Genomic DNA, 14887 nt, shown 5'->3' with positions numbered 1-14887 from the left:
CCCGAGACTGGGTAATTTATAAAGGAAAGAGATTTAATTGACTCACAGTTCTGCATGGCTGGGGAGGCCTCAAGAAACTTACAATCATGGTGAAAGGTGAAGGGGAAGCAAGCTTGGACTTTCTCACATGGCGGCAGGAGAGAGAAGAATGAGAGTGAAAGGGCAAGAGCCTCTTATAAAACCATTAGATCTTGTGAGAACTCATTCACTATCATGAAAATAGCATGGGGAAAACCGCCCCCATGACCCAATCACCTCCCACCAGGTCTCTCCCTAGACAAGTGGGGATTATGGGAATTACAAATCAAGGTGAAATTTGCGTGGGGATACAAAGCCTAACCATATCAGGCACTATCAAACAATCTCATCCAATATGAGAGGAAAAGGGGTTTGCCATGACATAAGACTCTTTGTACTCTTCCCACTTAGGCTCTGCCCCTTATAATCATGAGCAATTCATATTAGTACCATTAATATTAGTACTCCTGCACCTTGTGAGTGGACAGAAAAGTATACAGAGAATATGTGCTCTTCCTCCAAACTCCAGTGTTCTTGATATTCCCAGGACAAAATTATGTCCTTATCATAATTATCATCTCCTTCTCAGCTAACATTTTAGGAAGCATTTAGTCCATGCCCAAAACTACCATCCTATTATCACATCAGTACTGAGCTGAGTTCTTTCTCATTCATAAAAGATTCATTCCTTCAACATATCAATCACTGGCACTGCTTGGTGTACTAGCTTACATTCTAGTTTCTGGAATGAGGGAGACTAATAATAAATACAATAATTTAACAGAGCAGTAAATACTGTTAAATAAAATGGATTATTTTAAGAGAGTGAGAGATATGAAGAGGGATGAAGAAGGGACCACATTAGGAAGACAGTTCTTAGAGTCTCTTTGAAGTGGTGACATTTGAATGGAAACTTGAATGATGAGAAAGACTGGAGGACAGCTTGTTAGGCAGAGGGAGTGGCAGGTGCCAAGGAAAGGAGGTTGCAGGGCACTTGGTGCTCTCTCCTCACGTTCATAGAACTATCCTTGCATCTCCTCTCTGGGATGTCTTCTTCCCTAATGCTCTCTTACGCTGATTTTTCACACCCAGGAGTATTCAGATGCCCATCTGGTCTATGCCCACAAGAAATATTACTGCCTTATTGGCTTTTACCAACCTCATCTTAATATTGCACACTTGACCTTCAAGGCCTTAAAGAAACAGCAATTTAAAGCAAACCTGCATCTTCAGCAGAACCACTGTTCATCACATTGTCTAACATGTCACTGTCTCTTATCTAAGAATGCATGGGATATACTCTTCATAGAATTTAGTGCCAGGAAACAAAAATTCTTCTGAAGATCTGTTTTCCTTCCTTAACCAGTGAATTATAGGTAATCTTTCCTGTTATCCTTTTATTTTGGCTGCCAGGAACCACATAGCTAAAAGGTAGTGCTCCTATTACAATAACGATCTTACCCAGGTTTTGTGGTACATTCACTATTTCCTCCATTTATTTCTCTTGGTGGTTTCTTATCTTTATTTTGTTTTATTTTTACTGCCTTGTGTGAAAGTGCTTTTATTTAAGCTGCCCCAAACTTTTTGGAAATAGATGATATATAAATCATTAATCACAAGTGCTTTCTAAACAATCACAAGTAACTTCCTCATTGCAAAATCTGATGTGTCACCCTGGTCTTGATCTTACTCACCCTTGCTGCCACACGATATAACTCAGCTGATCTTCTTTCTTAAACTTTTTCTAATCTTTGGTGTAGGATTATTATACATATGAATAAAACTGGTAAAAAAAATCTCCACATCCTCGGTTTTATGGCATATTACAGTGTCTTCATTCTCTTTATAACACATTTTTATTCTATCTTATGTATGAATGTGTACATATATGAATATATGCATGTATACATGTATGCATGTGTATATATTTAGTCTCCTTCTTTTTCCACATGTCCATTCATGCAGATATGCTCCAGGATTCTATTCTAAGCTCACCTGCTCTCTGCTCTCTTTCCTTTGACACTTTTCTACTATTGTTACCCAGACGTAAAAGATTTTCAAGTTTTATTTCTAGCTCTAGTCATTCTCTTGGGTTTGCAGTCCAAATTCTCTGGTACCATCTGGACCTCAGAGTTAGAATGAGGCCTTGTAGTTCATTCACCCTTCCAGTCATTGAATTTCCTCCATGACATCTCTGCCAAGTATTTGTCTACCCTACCTTTTTTCAGTGACATTAAACTTGCTACCTTTCAAGGCAGCTTACCTAACCAGCTGGCTATGACTCTTAAAAGTTATTTCAAGCCGGGTGCTGTGGTTCATACCTGTAATCCCACACTTTGGGAGGCTGAAGCGGGTGGATCGCCTGAGGTCGGAGTTTGAGACAAGCCTGACCAACGTGGTGAAACCCTGTCTCTACTAAAAATACAAAAAAAATTAGCTGGGTGTGGTGGTGGGCACCTGTAGTCTCAGCTACTTTGGAGGCTGGGGCAGGAGAATTGCTTGAACCTGGGAGGTGGAGGTTGCAGTGAGCCGAGATCACGCCATTGCACTCCAGCCTAGGCGACAAGAGCAAGACTCCATCTCAAAAAAAAAAATAAATAAATAAAACGGTTATTTCCAATAGGATGGCAACATCTCTATGATACGTGTCCACTGATTCTAATGCTATTCCTAAGGTAACAATAAGAGCTAAGACACATTGAAGATGAAATGTGTTCCAGGGGCACTGCACATATTATCTCTCTACAACTCTGCAAGGTGGTTTTATTATTTTCATCATATCATTGGGACAATTTAGAATGTATAATCTTTTCCCACGGCTTTTCTCCAAATGGTGAAACACACATATCTTCCAGGGAAACCACTGTCTTCCAGGTTAAGAAAGTACAAATTCCTCCAACCACGTCTCACACAAATTATTTTGTTTTGTAAGTGAATTTCACCACCTATATTCTTGACCTCTAACCATGGTGTCAAAAATAAGTTCAAAATAACATTGCAATTGTGACTTGGATATGCAGAATAGAACATAACGATTGCCAACTTCATTCTGGACGCTATATGGCTCTACTGACATAGCCTAAGATCATACTTGTTACTTCCTACTTAATCAACTAATATCCCTGAGGCTTTCTAATCGATGGTGTGCTAAATATCTGCGAGAATTCTGATGGCTATGTCAAACTATTTCCCATACTGAACTCAATTTATTTCCTCACTAACCTCTTCATCAGTTTGACTTGTCCATGTCTTATGACATCTTTATTTCCCAGACTCATAGGCTAAAATGCTCCCTGACAGCTTTATAGCTCCTCTTACATCTTTTTGTTCACCAAGTCTTGAAGGCTCTGACTCAAATATTTTCTCACATCATCATCTTCCCATGGACCCTGCCCTTTGCTGTTTCTCAGTTTAGGCCTCTTCTCTCACCTGGACAGCTGAAATTGTGGTGTTCCTACTTCCCTTGACCGCCGCCCTGCATGGACTGATGAAGCACCTGTCCCATAGCACAGCTCCCACCCGGTAATCCTCTGCTTAGAGAGCTTCAGCAGCACTCTGCCTAGCAAGGAAAATTCCACCTTTTTACTCTGATATTAACAGCTGCCAGTATATGTCTTCTTTTTTAGCCTTATCATCTAGTGATTTCCTGCAAGTACTGTATGCTTTTGAAATATCGTGCACAAAATGGTTTTAATTTTCCTGATTCTGCATCTGTCTTTATTTACATTGTCTTTGAGCCTGGACATCTTCCTTTGTCTGTCAAAATTCTATCTTTCAATAATCCAAGAAAACGTCACAACCTCTATGACACTTTTGCCAGATCCTGGTCTAGCCATTTAAAATTAATCTCACGCTGCTGAGTTCTCATAGCATTTTAGTTCTCTCCTAGAATATAATAATAACAGAAATTTACATATAGGTCTTATCTCTTTATTCTTTAGGCTCCCTCAGACTTGGCCATGTTTTTTTTTAAATTTTGCTATTCTTTGGTACAGAGTAAGGATTGAATTACACAACACATTAATTAAGAAAAAGGAGGCAGGCAACAGAAGAGGTAAAACTGATGAGTAGCAGAACTGAAGAAAACTTGGAAATCTAATGCAAACACTTGGAAATTCAGACCCACACAGGCTGTATTTACCAATGCACCGAAAGACTTTTCTCTCTTTCCTTTGTTGCTGCCTCTCTCTAACATAACATTTTAGAGTGTATCCTCTGAACTCTACTTTCAGGAACATAACCTCTTTCTTTTTCCCTAAAATCTAACCAGACTAGAACTCTCTTGAGGATAACAGTCAGAGGCCAGAACACCAAGTGCCAAAGTTGATTTTGGTTGCAATCAGCCACCTCACTGAGTAACTACATTCAGTGATCCTACTAAGCCATAAACCCACATTCTCTTAAAAATAATCTCAGTGGCAACGAGCAGACAAGCTTTTCCAAGCTCACTTGTTACTCCCCCAAAGTCTTAATATTTTAGATGTTAAGTCATTGCAATGTCCTGTTGCTCAATTAAAAAAAAGCCTAGCATACACATTTATTCATTGCTGGTGTTTCGAAACAAGACATAAAGGTCTTTACATCACAAAGATGAAATTGATTTTATATAAGATGTACTTAAAATAGTTGCATTTAGAAAGAAAACTTGGGAATAGATTCTTTATCAATGTGATTGAATTTCAGTATCACCTATGAGAATTTTAAACTATTTAACATAACCTATGTTAGTTCAAGAAAAGTGCTTCACATTTTTTCCTTCCTGGAATTAACATTTATTTAATGGAATTCTACCTTATGAAACCCCACTTGCATTACTCAGATGTTCAGTCAATGAAATTACTGAATTAATGGGAAAAAATTACCTCCTTAAGATTAGGTCACATGAATTCACAAAACTGGAAGTGGTTACATAATATAGCAGAGTTACATAATAACGTATTGAATGATATTATACTTTAAGATATAATGAGTTTTTAACTAACAGTCTTGTTTTCTGAGCCCAGCCTTCCTGCTTTTTACTTGACTCTCCTTCTCATCTCATTTGTGCCTCCTCCTCTATTCTCAAGTATGTATCCTTTCTTCCTGAATATTTGGCTATGATTACATAGGCATCATGTCAGTTGTTTCCCATAAATAAAAGGGGAAACACACATAAATGCACATACTGACACACAAAATCATCTTTTCAAAATATTACATTTTGGAGACAATTCCAGTATGGGAAGGATTTCTCTATTGCTAGGTTTTGAGTATTTAAAATGATAAATAAATGTAACTTTCAACTAAATCCATCATTTATATAAACATAGGTGGGTCATTAGACATTGAATTTACTAAAAGTAATTTAGTTTAAAATGTTTCTTCATCAGAGAAAATTGAAGTTACTGGACTTGAGTAGATGAAGAAAACATGGACTCCAATAGCTTGAGTCAAAATTGCCAATATTATTTACTGATAAACTAGCATAGAAATTACAATCAGGGCAGTTTACTCCTGACTATCAGAAGAAAATAAGACAGTAGGGTTTTTTGTTTGTTTGTTTTTTCCTGGCAGATACGACATTTGAGCTCTTGATACGTTTTAAATTTCAGGCAACAAAATTATGTAAATATCCTAAAATTACATAAAATATGAGTAAACACCTATTTTTCTATGAACTATTAGATGTACGAAAAGCAAAGATACTCCTTTCTCCTCAATTTATCTATTTAGAAATACTAATAACAATAATCATAAGATAGAGTGGGGAAAATCAAATGTCAAGCCTCACCCAAACAGCAGGTAGGGAAAATGTTAGTATTCCAATTCACAATGAAGCCTTTTACTCCAATGTACCTTGGAGTAAATTGGAGTATTAAATACTCCAATTCAAAATACAGCATTCAGTTAATCATAATAGTTTGTAAATTATATAGGTTATTGTATTGCTTTATAGCATGTCTATACCTTAGTGCCCTAATAAAAGATACTAGTTTTCCTTTGCTTTTATCTAGTGAATTTTGATCGTACTAAATTCATAGGTCACAGGTAAATTACTGCATGGTAGTGCTGAGTAGAAATAAATTGAGAAAGAAATAGGTTCAAATCTTACATTAGCATACATTTTTACTTATTAAGAGCCCGGTCAAAGATTTAATGACAAGAATGTTAAATGTAGTGGCTGACAGGAGTGCTGAGCTTACCTTCAAGTTAATTCATTCCTAATGTCAAGGTCTTTCATTTCCATACTTAGATATATTAACTATATATTCATCACATATTTCTAGAAAAGGTTTGAAGTCTTCACTCTGATCTTATAAATCATATAAAATCTTTCCAGATCGGAGCAAATCTAACTGCTAGATTTAGAAATTGCCCTAGTGATTTTAACAAGTTGATATTGAAGACGGTTTTCTTTCTCAAAATTAAATGTATTTATTTTTCATCCAAACTGAGGATTCTGGGTTTTTGGTCAAGGTACTATATTATAAACAGATTGTAATCAAAGATGGAACTGCAGCAGTATCAGGAAAAAATTCTAAAATGTTGCTAGTGCATGGGAAATGTGGACGCTGAAGAAGGGCAGGGATCTCACTCTCCTACCCCCTTTGTTCATCCCCTACACCAGCGTTTTAGAATATCTTACATTACAATGATTACACAGGGTAGCCTAAAAGTGAGAGGGGAAAAGGCATAGTACAGATGTATGTACACATTTTCTTTATTTCAATGAGAAGGAATTGGGTGTTGAGGTCGGTTCACAAAGAGGGTTAAGCCTCCAGTCTGTTGTTGTTTTGATATTATGGTGGAGATTGTTAAATCATCCACCAATAGAGCCACTTGCTGCTTTTCTTCCCCTTATCTCTGAGTCTCTGCTTAGCAGCTTGCTTGAACATTAGTGGTAGAGGCTCCTAAATTTTGAGATCAATTGGTCTATTGCTCCTAAATTTTGAGATCAATTGGTCTATTGCTAAATCCTAAGGAAATCATTGCCTATTACTCCCATGTTGTATTTAGCTATGACTTTAAAGTTTAGAATGACCAGTACTCACCAGATAAAAGAAAAATAAGTTGAAGAAGCTTATATGTGAACTCCTTGTGGAAAGGGGCCACGTTTAATTAATCTTTGTATCCAAAAATATCACAGAGCCTAGCACATAGTAGGTGCTCACATATGTTTGTAAGCAGGTTGGTGAAACAAACTAGTCAGGAAAGGATAACACAGGAAGTACATGGATAACAACCTAAACATTAATAACGACCAATTAATTAAGACAAATACTGGCAAGAAATTAAAACCCCCTCAAGCACTTATTGTTTACATGATGTTTCTTGTATCTATTTTGATTTATTAAGTCTAGTACAATACCTAACACTTTCATACTGAGTACCAATATATGAAGGATTTTATAGACATAATTTCTTTTAATTCTTTAACAGTTTTTAATTGTCTTCAGTTTTCCAGATAATGATACTAAGGCTCAAAGAAGTGAAGGCTAAATCCCTAGTTATTTGAATCTAAAACCTGGGCTCTTTCCACCAAATTACATTCTCTGCTTTTAAAGTCTCCTTCTTTTAAGGGCAATTTTCCATAAGCTTTTTTACCTCATATGAATTAAATCATATGGATTGCTGTGTTTCAAATAGCAAACTTTCAAATATTTGTTGAGTTTGATTAATTAAATCCTGAAAAAATAGGAGAGTTAAGGGTAATAGGACGCGGACATAGGGTCGTCTACCAAGAGCCAAAATTGACTCATAAAATCTATAGATTACATGACTTATCATAAATACACCAAAAAAAAACAGGCTCCCACCTTTCATAGAGACTGGAAAATAGAGAAAGTGACAACTTTCACAAGAGATTTCACTGGATTTAACTCACTATACTATTGGGAAGATTCAAGATAATTTTTAAAATGAAATAAACACTCACCTGCTCATTCCATTTATGTCATAATTTCCCCCAGGTTGTGTCTGTTTTACTGTAATGCCATGGCTTTTGAATTATAACCTGTGTATTTCAACAGCCAATCAGCAGTACTGTACTGTGAAAAGCCTGTGACCCAAGATAAGGAAGTAAATATTTGCTTTGTGAACCACAATCATTGACTACAATAGAATTATATTTACTGACACAGGGAATTTTTAAAAATCTCACATACAAAGCTTAATAAATTCAGCGATTTTAGATATTTATTACTCATGCTAGAATAGTAAGTATAAAATACTTCTATAATTTCATGAAAAAGCCTGCACATCTAATAAATAGTAGAGTAAAAATTCAAATCCATTTCTATTTAAAATAGATTTTATTTTCCACCATAGGTCATTGCTTATCCTATAGGGACCTCCCATCATTATAAATTCTGAATTACTCAGGTTTTCTGTATTTGATAAACTGGTACCACTGATGATTATAAAATTTTACACTTTTTCAGCTGGGCACAGTTGCTCATGCCTGTAATCCTAGCACTTTGGGAGGCTGAGGTGGGTGGATTGCTTGAGCCCAGGAGTTCAAGACAAACAAAACCCCGACTCTACAAATAATACAAAAATTAGCTGGGCGTCGTGGTACACACCTGTAGTCCCAGCTTCTGAGGTGGGAAGATCACCTGAGCCCAGGGGGGCTGAGGCTACAGTGAGCCATGACTGGGCCACTGCACTCCAGCCTGGGTGACAGAGTGAGACCCTGTCTCAAAAAACAAAACAAAAACATTTATACTTTCTAGATAGTTTAATACCTAAGGAATTTATAGATTTTCCAAGCTAGATAATTAAACTTTTGAAACCAAATTTGTCAAAAGTTATAGAACTTAAAAAGCCAAAAACAGAAGCTTACAAGACCACTGAATCATGTGAAACATCGCAGATACAGAGCTCGTTAAAGTAACACATTAAATTCTTACTTTTAACATGTTTAAATTTCACCTAGAGCTTACAAGTTGAAGTAAGATATGATTCTAACCTGACATGGTTTTATAATTAAGCTTAATTGATTCATTTTGATGAGAAATCACAATGAATGCCCCTAGGATCTCCATGTACTCCCATCTTTCCTTTCAACCCCTTTATCTCAGAAAAACTCAGAAGTTCTTCTATAACATTGGCAACTGGCAGAAACAACCCATGACTATCTGGGAACTCTTCAGACACAAGCTTCTCATAGTAAGGTGTTTGTGAGCAAACTGTTTACTGATTCTGGACTTCTAAAAAGAACTGTAAAGGTTGGAAAACTCAGGGGTGTAGCAGTATATGATGAACCCCTATACCCTGGCTGATTCAGCCTTTCTGGTTTAGCCACAGTGATCTTTGTAGTCTTTGCCACATGGAGCCTTTGTCACTGAGCATTTCTTTCCTTGTTTGCTTCTGCCTTTTAAAAAATTAATATTAGCACTCAAACAAATAAGAAAAATGTACCAGAACAGCAGTGGAAACACAGGCTAAAGACCTGAATGAACCATCCTCAAAGACAAAAACTGCTTATCAGTATGTCAAAAAGTAATCAGTCTTATTGGTAGCCAAAGAAATAAAACTTTGAAAAATATTATTTTCACCTATCAGGTTAGCAAAGATTTTTTAAAGAATGGCATTATGTTGGCAAGAACTAGCTGTTCTAAGCAACGTGCCCAAAGGAGCCACTGCAATAGAGATACGCATACAAAATTTAGGCATAAGGATCAAAATCCAAAGATAAAAGAATGGCTAAAGACATCCATAAGGTGAACTATTTTGCAGTCACTAAATCACATTAAAAATATCAATTTTAATTTCTTGAGAAACAGCAACAAAGGAATGTTAATTTTTTTTAGAAGTATGAAGTTCTAAAAGAGCCATCCCAACCTTTTTGGCACCAGGGACCAGTTTCATGAAAGACAATTTTTCCATGGATGGCAGTGGGGGTGGGGGAATAGTTTTGGAATGAAACTGTTCCATGTCAGCTCATCAGGCATTAGATTCTCATAAGGAGTGCACAGCCTCAATTCCTTGCATGCGCAGTTCACAATAGGGGTCACGCTCCTATGAGAATCTAATGCCAGCTGCTGATCAGACAGGAGGAGGAGCTCAGGAGTTAATGCTCACTTACCAGCCACTCATCTCCTGCTGTGCTGCTGGCTTCCTCACAAGTCATGGGCTGGTACCCGTCTGCAGCCCAGGGGTTGGGGACCCCTGTTCTGGAATATGATTCAAATTCTTAAAACAATGGTGCATTTATACAAAGGAAATAAACTTGCGGTAAACTATGCTGTGTTTCCAATAGCAGTTCTTTAGGTATTGAGATAATTACAAGCACTCAGTACATGCCAAGCACTATGTTCAGTACTTTATATACATTGCATTGTATTTATGCTTACATCCTGCCTTCATCCCTCTTTTATGTCTGAGGAAACTGAGGCTCAGGACAGATTAGTAACTTAGCTACAGCAATAAAGTTTTTAAAGGCAGGAGCCACAATACAAGCTAAGGCCAGCTTGACCCAAAATTCATGCTCTTCACATCCATATCTGCCTATAGGTAATTTTGTATTGTAGGGGATCTAAGATAAGCAAATATTGCTTTTATAATTGGGAAACAAATCAGTAATATAAATGTTGTATTAAACACACATATATTCTCAAAACGACAATTCTGAAAACTGCTTCCTCCAAAGATGTAGGACCATAAACATGAGTTTTAGGAGCCCAACTAGTGTACTTGGTAAACAGTGTAAGTGCTGATTTTAAAAATGCAATTCTTATCTTGGAAGACTTTTGCGAGCCATGTCGACCCTGCAAAATTTATTAATTTAGGAAAAATTATTTTATACCTGCCTTTGCCACATACTGTGCCAGGTGCTGGCACAATAGCAGGAATGATTGTCTAAATGAATTTCTTTGGAAGTTAGGAAACTGTCTTTTTTTCAGAGATAAGTGTGGGTAGGGAGAGAAGGAAGGTGGCAGCATCCATCAATCTCACATTGAAAGTCTTGGCTACCTATTGGCTACCTATAGCAAAGGATTATTTTAAGGTTTTCCATAAAAATGTATTTGTCTGAGGACCCATGACACTCCCTTGGAAATGTCATATAATTTTACACCTCCACAATGCATTCACACTTATACTCTAACTATACCAATCAGGTGAAATAAAATGCTTTTAACATCACACAGTATTATTCTCATCCTCTGGGTACATAGTGGTCCTTCGATTTGCCCTCTTTGGTAGTGTAGTATTTTCAGTGTTAAGTAAGCAGAGTTGGAGAGTATCAGAAACAGGATTCTCAGCAGAAATGTGGTTGAATGGACTCCCAGCCCTCTTAGCATCGTACCTCATCAACCATGCCTACCTTCCTTTTCCAGGAAAGCCCATGTATTTTAGCAAACGGACTTCTGACACAAAGGCCATTATCTCTACAGCTTTAGATTAAAAGGTAAATTCTTTCTTAGACTTTACTCTGTAAGTCAACCAGAATTTTAATCAATTCAGATTTAAAATTTTCACTTTTACTTGGCTGTTACAATAAGATCAAACGGGTAAGAATATATATTTCTCCTTTTCTTCAAAGACCGTGGCCCTCGTGGTAGGAAATGTTAAGGAAGGTTTATTATTATTATTATTATTATTAACTATTATGCAAAAGTATAAAATGATCATAGGAATGATAAGGAACTTAGAACTTAAACATGATGAATTCAAATAAATAAGTACCTCAGAGGAAGAGCCCTACAACCAAACAGATAGCTATTTGAGAAGCAAATGCTGTTTGCCTTAGAATGAACAGGATAGTAAATTAACTCTCCTTGTTAATTCCCTTCCGTGGGGATTAAACGCCAAGGAGTAGTTGCGGAACTATAGCAAAAAGGATCGAAATCAATCAGCATAACAGACACCTTACGTTATTTGTTCTGTAAATTAGACAGTTTTCTTAATCGTTCAGACTAACTTCAGGAGGAAGGATGAGTGCCCGTGGCTCTGAGATCACGTGTCATTGCCATGGAGATTTATCTTATTTAATAAATAATACCACCCAATCTTTTTGTAATAACAAACACTTCTTTTCTCGTTACCTAAAACTAAATAAACTACTCTCCTATGGTGGCTCTAAGTGTGGGTTTCAAAAGATTATAAAAACTAGTGAATAAATCCAGTCTCCCATGAGTGTGCTAATTACTGTTTTAGTTCATGTTAACAGAAGAAATGGCTTAACAATAGTAACAACCGGAGGAGGTCAAACTTCTCATTCATTTGTATTAAATCACGCTTTCATTAGATAGGAGTGTTATAATGTATATTTCTTGGATAATACTCTCACTACAGAAGACTTTGGAAACAAGTACAATGTATTTTAAATGTTTCACGGTTTGCAAATTATTTCGTACACGCAGCGTCTGGCAGTTGTGAATCGAGGAGGAAAGCATTATTTTCCACTACACTAATAAAAATCAATTCTCACGTCTTCAATTAAATGATTTTCAGAAGGGTTCATCACCCGGAAAACCAGTATGTATGAACGCCGGAAATGCAGATGGCACCCAGCCTCAGAACTGCTTATTCTAGATGGGAACCAAACTAAGATTTCTCTTTATTATTTGTGAAAGCCATCCCACGCTGGAGAGAATCTCGCCGTAAAACAATTTAAGAAAAGAAAGAAAGAACTCTGAAGCGTGTGAAGTTCTCCAGACAAATCTTACAGTGACTCTTTTGAAAGAAGCATTTATGGAAAGGTCAGGGGAGGTCAGGAGAGTTATGCCAGGAGCCACGGTCAATCGTCCCCGGGCGACAGGGGTTCTCCCACGTGAGCCGACGTCCCGGGTTCCGGGCGAGGCGAAGGGCTCAGGGCGCAGGGCGGGTCCCGTACGCAGGGCGGGCGCGCGGGCATCTCTGTGGCCAGGAGACCCCGGCTCGCTCTCCCGGAGCCCAGGGACTCCCAAGGCTGGCGCGGGCTGCCCGCGACAAGGTGCCAGCAGCCTCCGGCTCGCGAGGAGCAGCTCCCACCCGCGTCTTCCGAGTCCACCTCTGTCCCTCCGCCATCCTCTAGTCCTCCGGCATTTATTCAGGGAGACAGGGAGGCAGAGAGAAGAGGAGAAAGCGGCCGTGTCTGCACCCAGCCTCTGCCGCAGCACTCGATGAGGGACAGCAGGGAGGCTGGCGGGGAGGCAGAGATTAAACTATGATTCCATCGATCACGGAAAGACCATCATCACCTACAGCAAAGGAGGCTCCGATGCGCCCACCCGGGCAGCGACTCGCGGTTGGTGGGCGTTCCTCGTCCTCGCCCCCTCGGTGGCTGTGGAATCCACCCCGCGCCGCACACGCCAGGACTCCCTTTCCTTTGACTAAGGGGAGGGGAAGGAACAAAAGAGACCCCCCACCCCCTATACACACACACACACACACACACACACACACACACACACACACACCCCTCCGGTATTTTACTGCAGGTCAAAGGATTCATTTTCGCAACCTCTTCTGCGAACACCTTCCCCACCTGAGCAGTGCATTTTCCCAAAGGTAAAGAGAGATAAGGGAGGAAACACAGCACCCGAGGTGATCAGTGGATTGGACACTGTTGATGGCACATTCTCCTCGTTCCCAGCCAACCGCACAAAACCCGCAGCACCTCGCGCCCCCGCGGGGTCTCCCGCGCCCCCGGCCCGGCCCTCCCGGCAGCCCCCAGCAGGCGCCCCGCTTTCCGCGGGAACTCTGGGACCCGGCCGAGCGTTCCCCGGCGGGCAGGACACTCTCCCGGTTCCCCGCAGCCGCTGAGGGCGGCGAGCGGACCGCGTCCAAGCAGCGACGCGGGATTCAACTTCCCGGACCCGCGGCGCGGCCCCAGCTCCCGCTCAGGGCGCCGCGGCCACAGCTGAGACCCCAGCGCCGCGCAGCCGCCCCCGCCGGGGCATGGGCGGTCGCGCTCTCCGCCCCCTCCTTCCTTCACCTCCCCCCTACCTTGAAAAAAATCCATCCATTGGTGCAAAGCAGACATTTTGATGTCATTTACTTAGCACCGCTCGTTTTGGAGGCAGCGTCTTACCCGGTCGCCTGGAGGTGTGAGCAGCGCGCCGATGGGTCCGGGGGAGCGGGGCTGGGCGGCTCGGTCCTCTAGCGGAGCCGGTTTGCTGCCATCCGCCCAACTTCAGCACCCAGCGGGCGAGGAGAGAGGGAGAGCCGCGAGGATGCAGAGGAGGGGGAGGGGGAGGAGGGAGCGGTGGGCGGGGAGGGAGCGAGAGTCGCTCGGCTGCGCGCATGCGCCTCGCGGGCCGGCGCAGCCCCTCGCCCAGCGCGGCCAGAGGGGCAGCTTCCCGGCCCCTGCGCGCGGCCGCGAGAGTCCCGGCCCTGCTCCCTCCCCGGGCGGCCCCCGGCCCCGCCCGACCTTGCGCGCTCGCCTGGGCGCGGCGCCCACCGTGCGGAGGGGCTCAGCCGGGACTCTCAGCTTCGGCGACGCCCGTCCGGAGCTACGCGGGAGCCCCGGAGTCCCGAGAGCTTCCCTGGGTGACGGCGGCTCTCCGCCCGGGCCCCTGCAACTCCACTCGCCCGCAGCCCGCGCGCTGCTGTCCTGAGCTGCGCGAGAGCCTCGCACCCAGGAGCCGGCCTGCCGGGCACAGCAGCCTGCCTGCCCCGGGTCCCGGAGGAAGCATTCCCTGCGTGGGGGTTCAAGGAAGTGTGAAGTTAAGCAAGTTTTGCTTCCCGAAGGACTTTATGAAGCGTCCTTTACTTTATTGACTTCCTCACCCAGAAAGAGGACCTTTTCTCCTAAGAATCAGTGCAGGTGCTCTCTGGCCTAGCCCATGCCAGCTGCCTCAGGCGCCCGGACCACTCGCTGGAGCAGAGTTTTAAGTGAGAAAAGCCGATGACAAGGCAAGAGTGGTGAATTATTAACGGAGTTGCTGATGTTTGGGGCCTAGAG

At 41.1% G+C, this 14887-nt stretch overlaps 1 protein-coding gene across 1 annotated transcript in view; it reads right to left on the bottom strand.

Moving 5' to 3' along the window:
* Nucleotides 1-14129, bottom strand: part of LOC116463171 (regulator of G-protein signaling 17) — a 120530-nt gene extending 106401 nt beyond the window's left edge. The window contains exon 1 of the mRNA XM_032146157.2: nucleotides 14015-14129. The gene's annotated coding sequence lies outside the window, so the exon portion shown is untranslated. The remainder of the gene's footprint in view (nucleotides 1-14014) is intronic.
* Nucleotides 14130-14887: the final 758 nt, after the last annotated feature.

Source organism: Hylobates moloch, unplaced genomic scaffold (genome assembly GCF_009828535.3).
Source record: "Hylobates moloch isolate HMO894 unplaced genomic scaffold, HMol_V3 SCAFFOLD_28, whole genome shotgun sequence".
Taxonomy (NCBI): domain Eukaryota; kingdom Metazoa; phylum Chordata; class Mammalia; order Primates; family Hylobatidae; genus Hylobates; species Hylobates moloch.
Note: the sequence above shows the minus strand (reverse complement) of the source record. Positions and strands in the feature narration are given on the sequence as shown.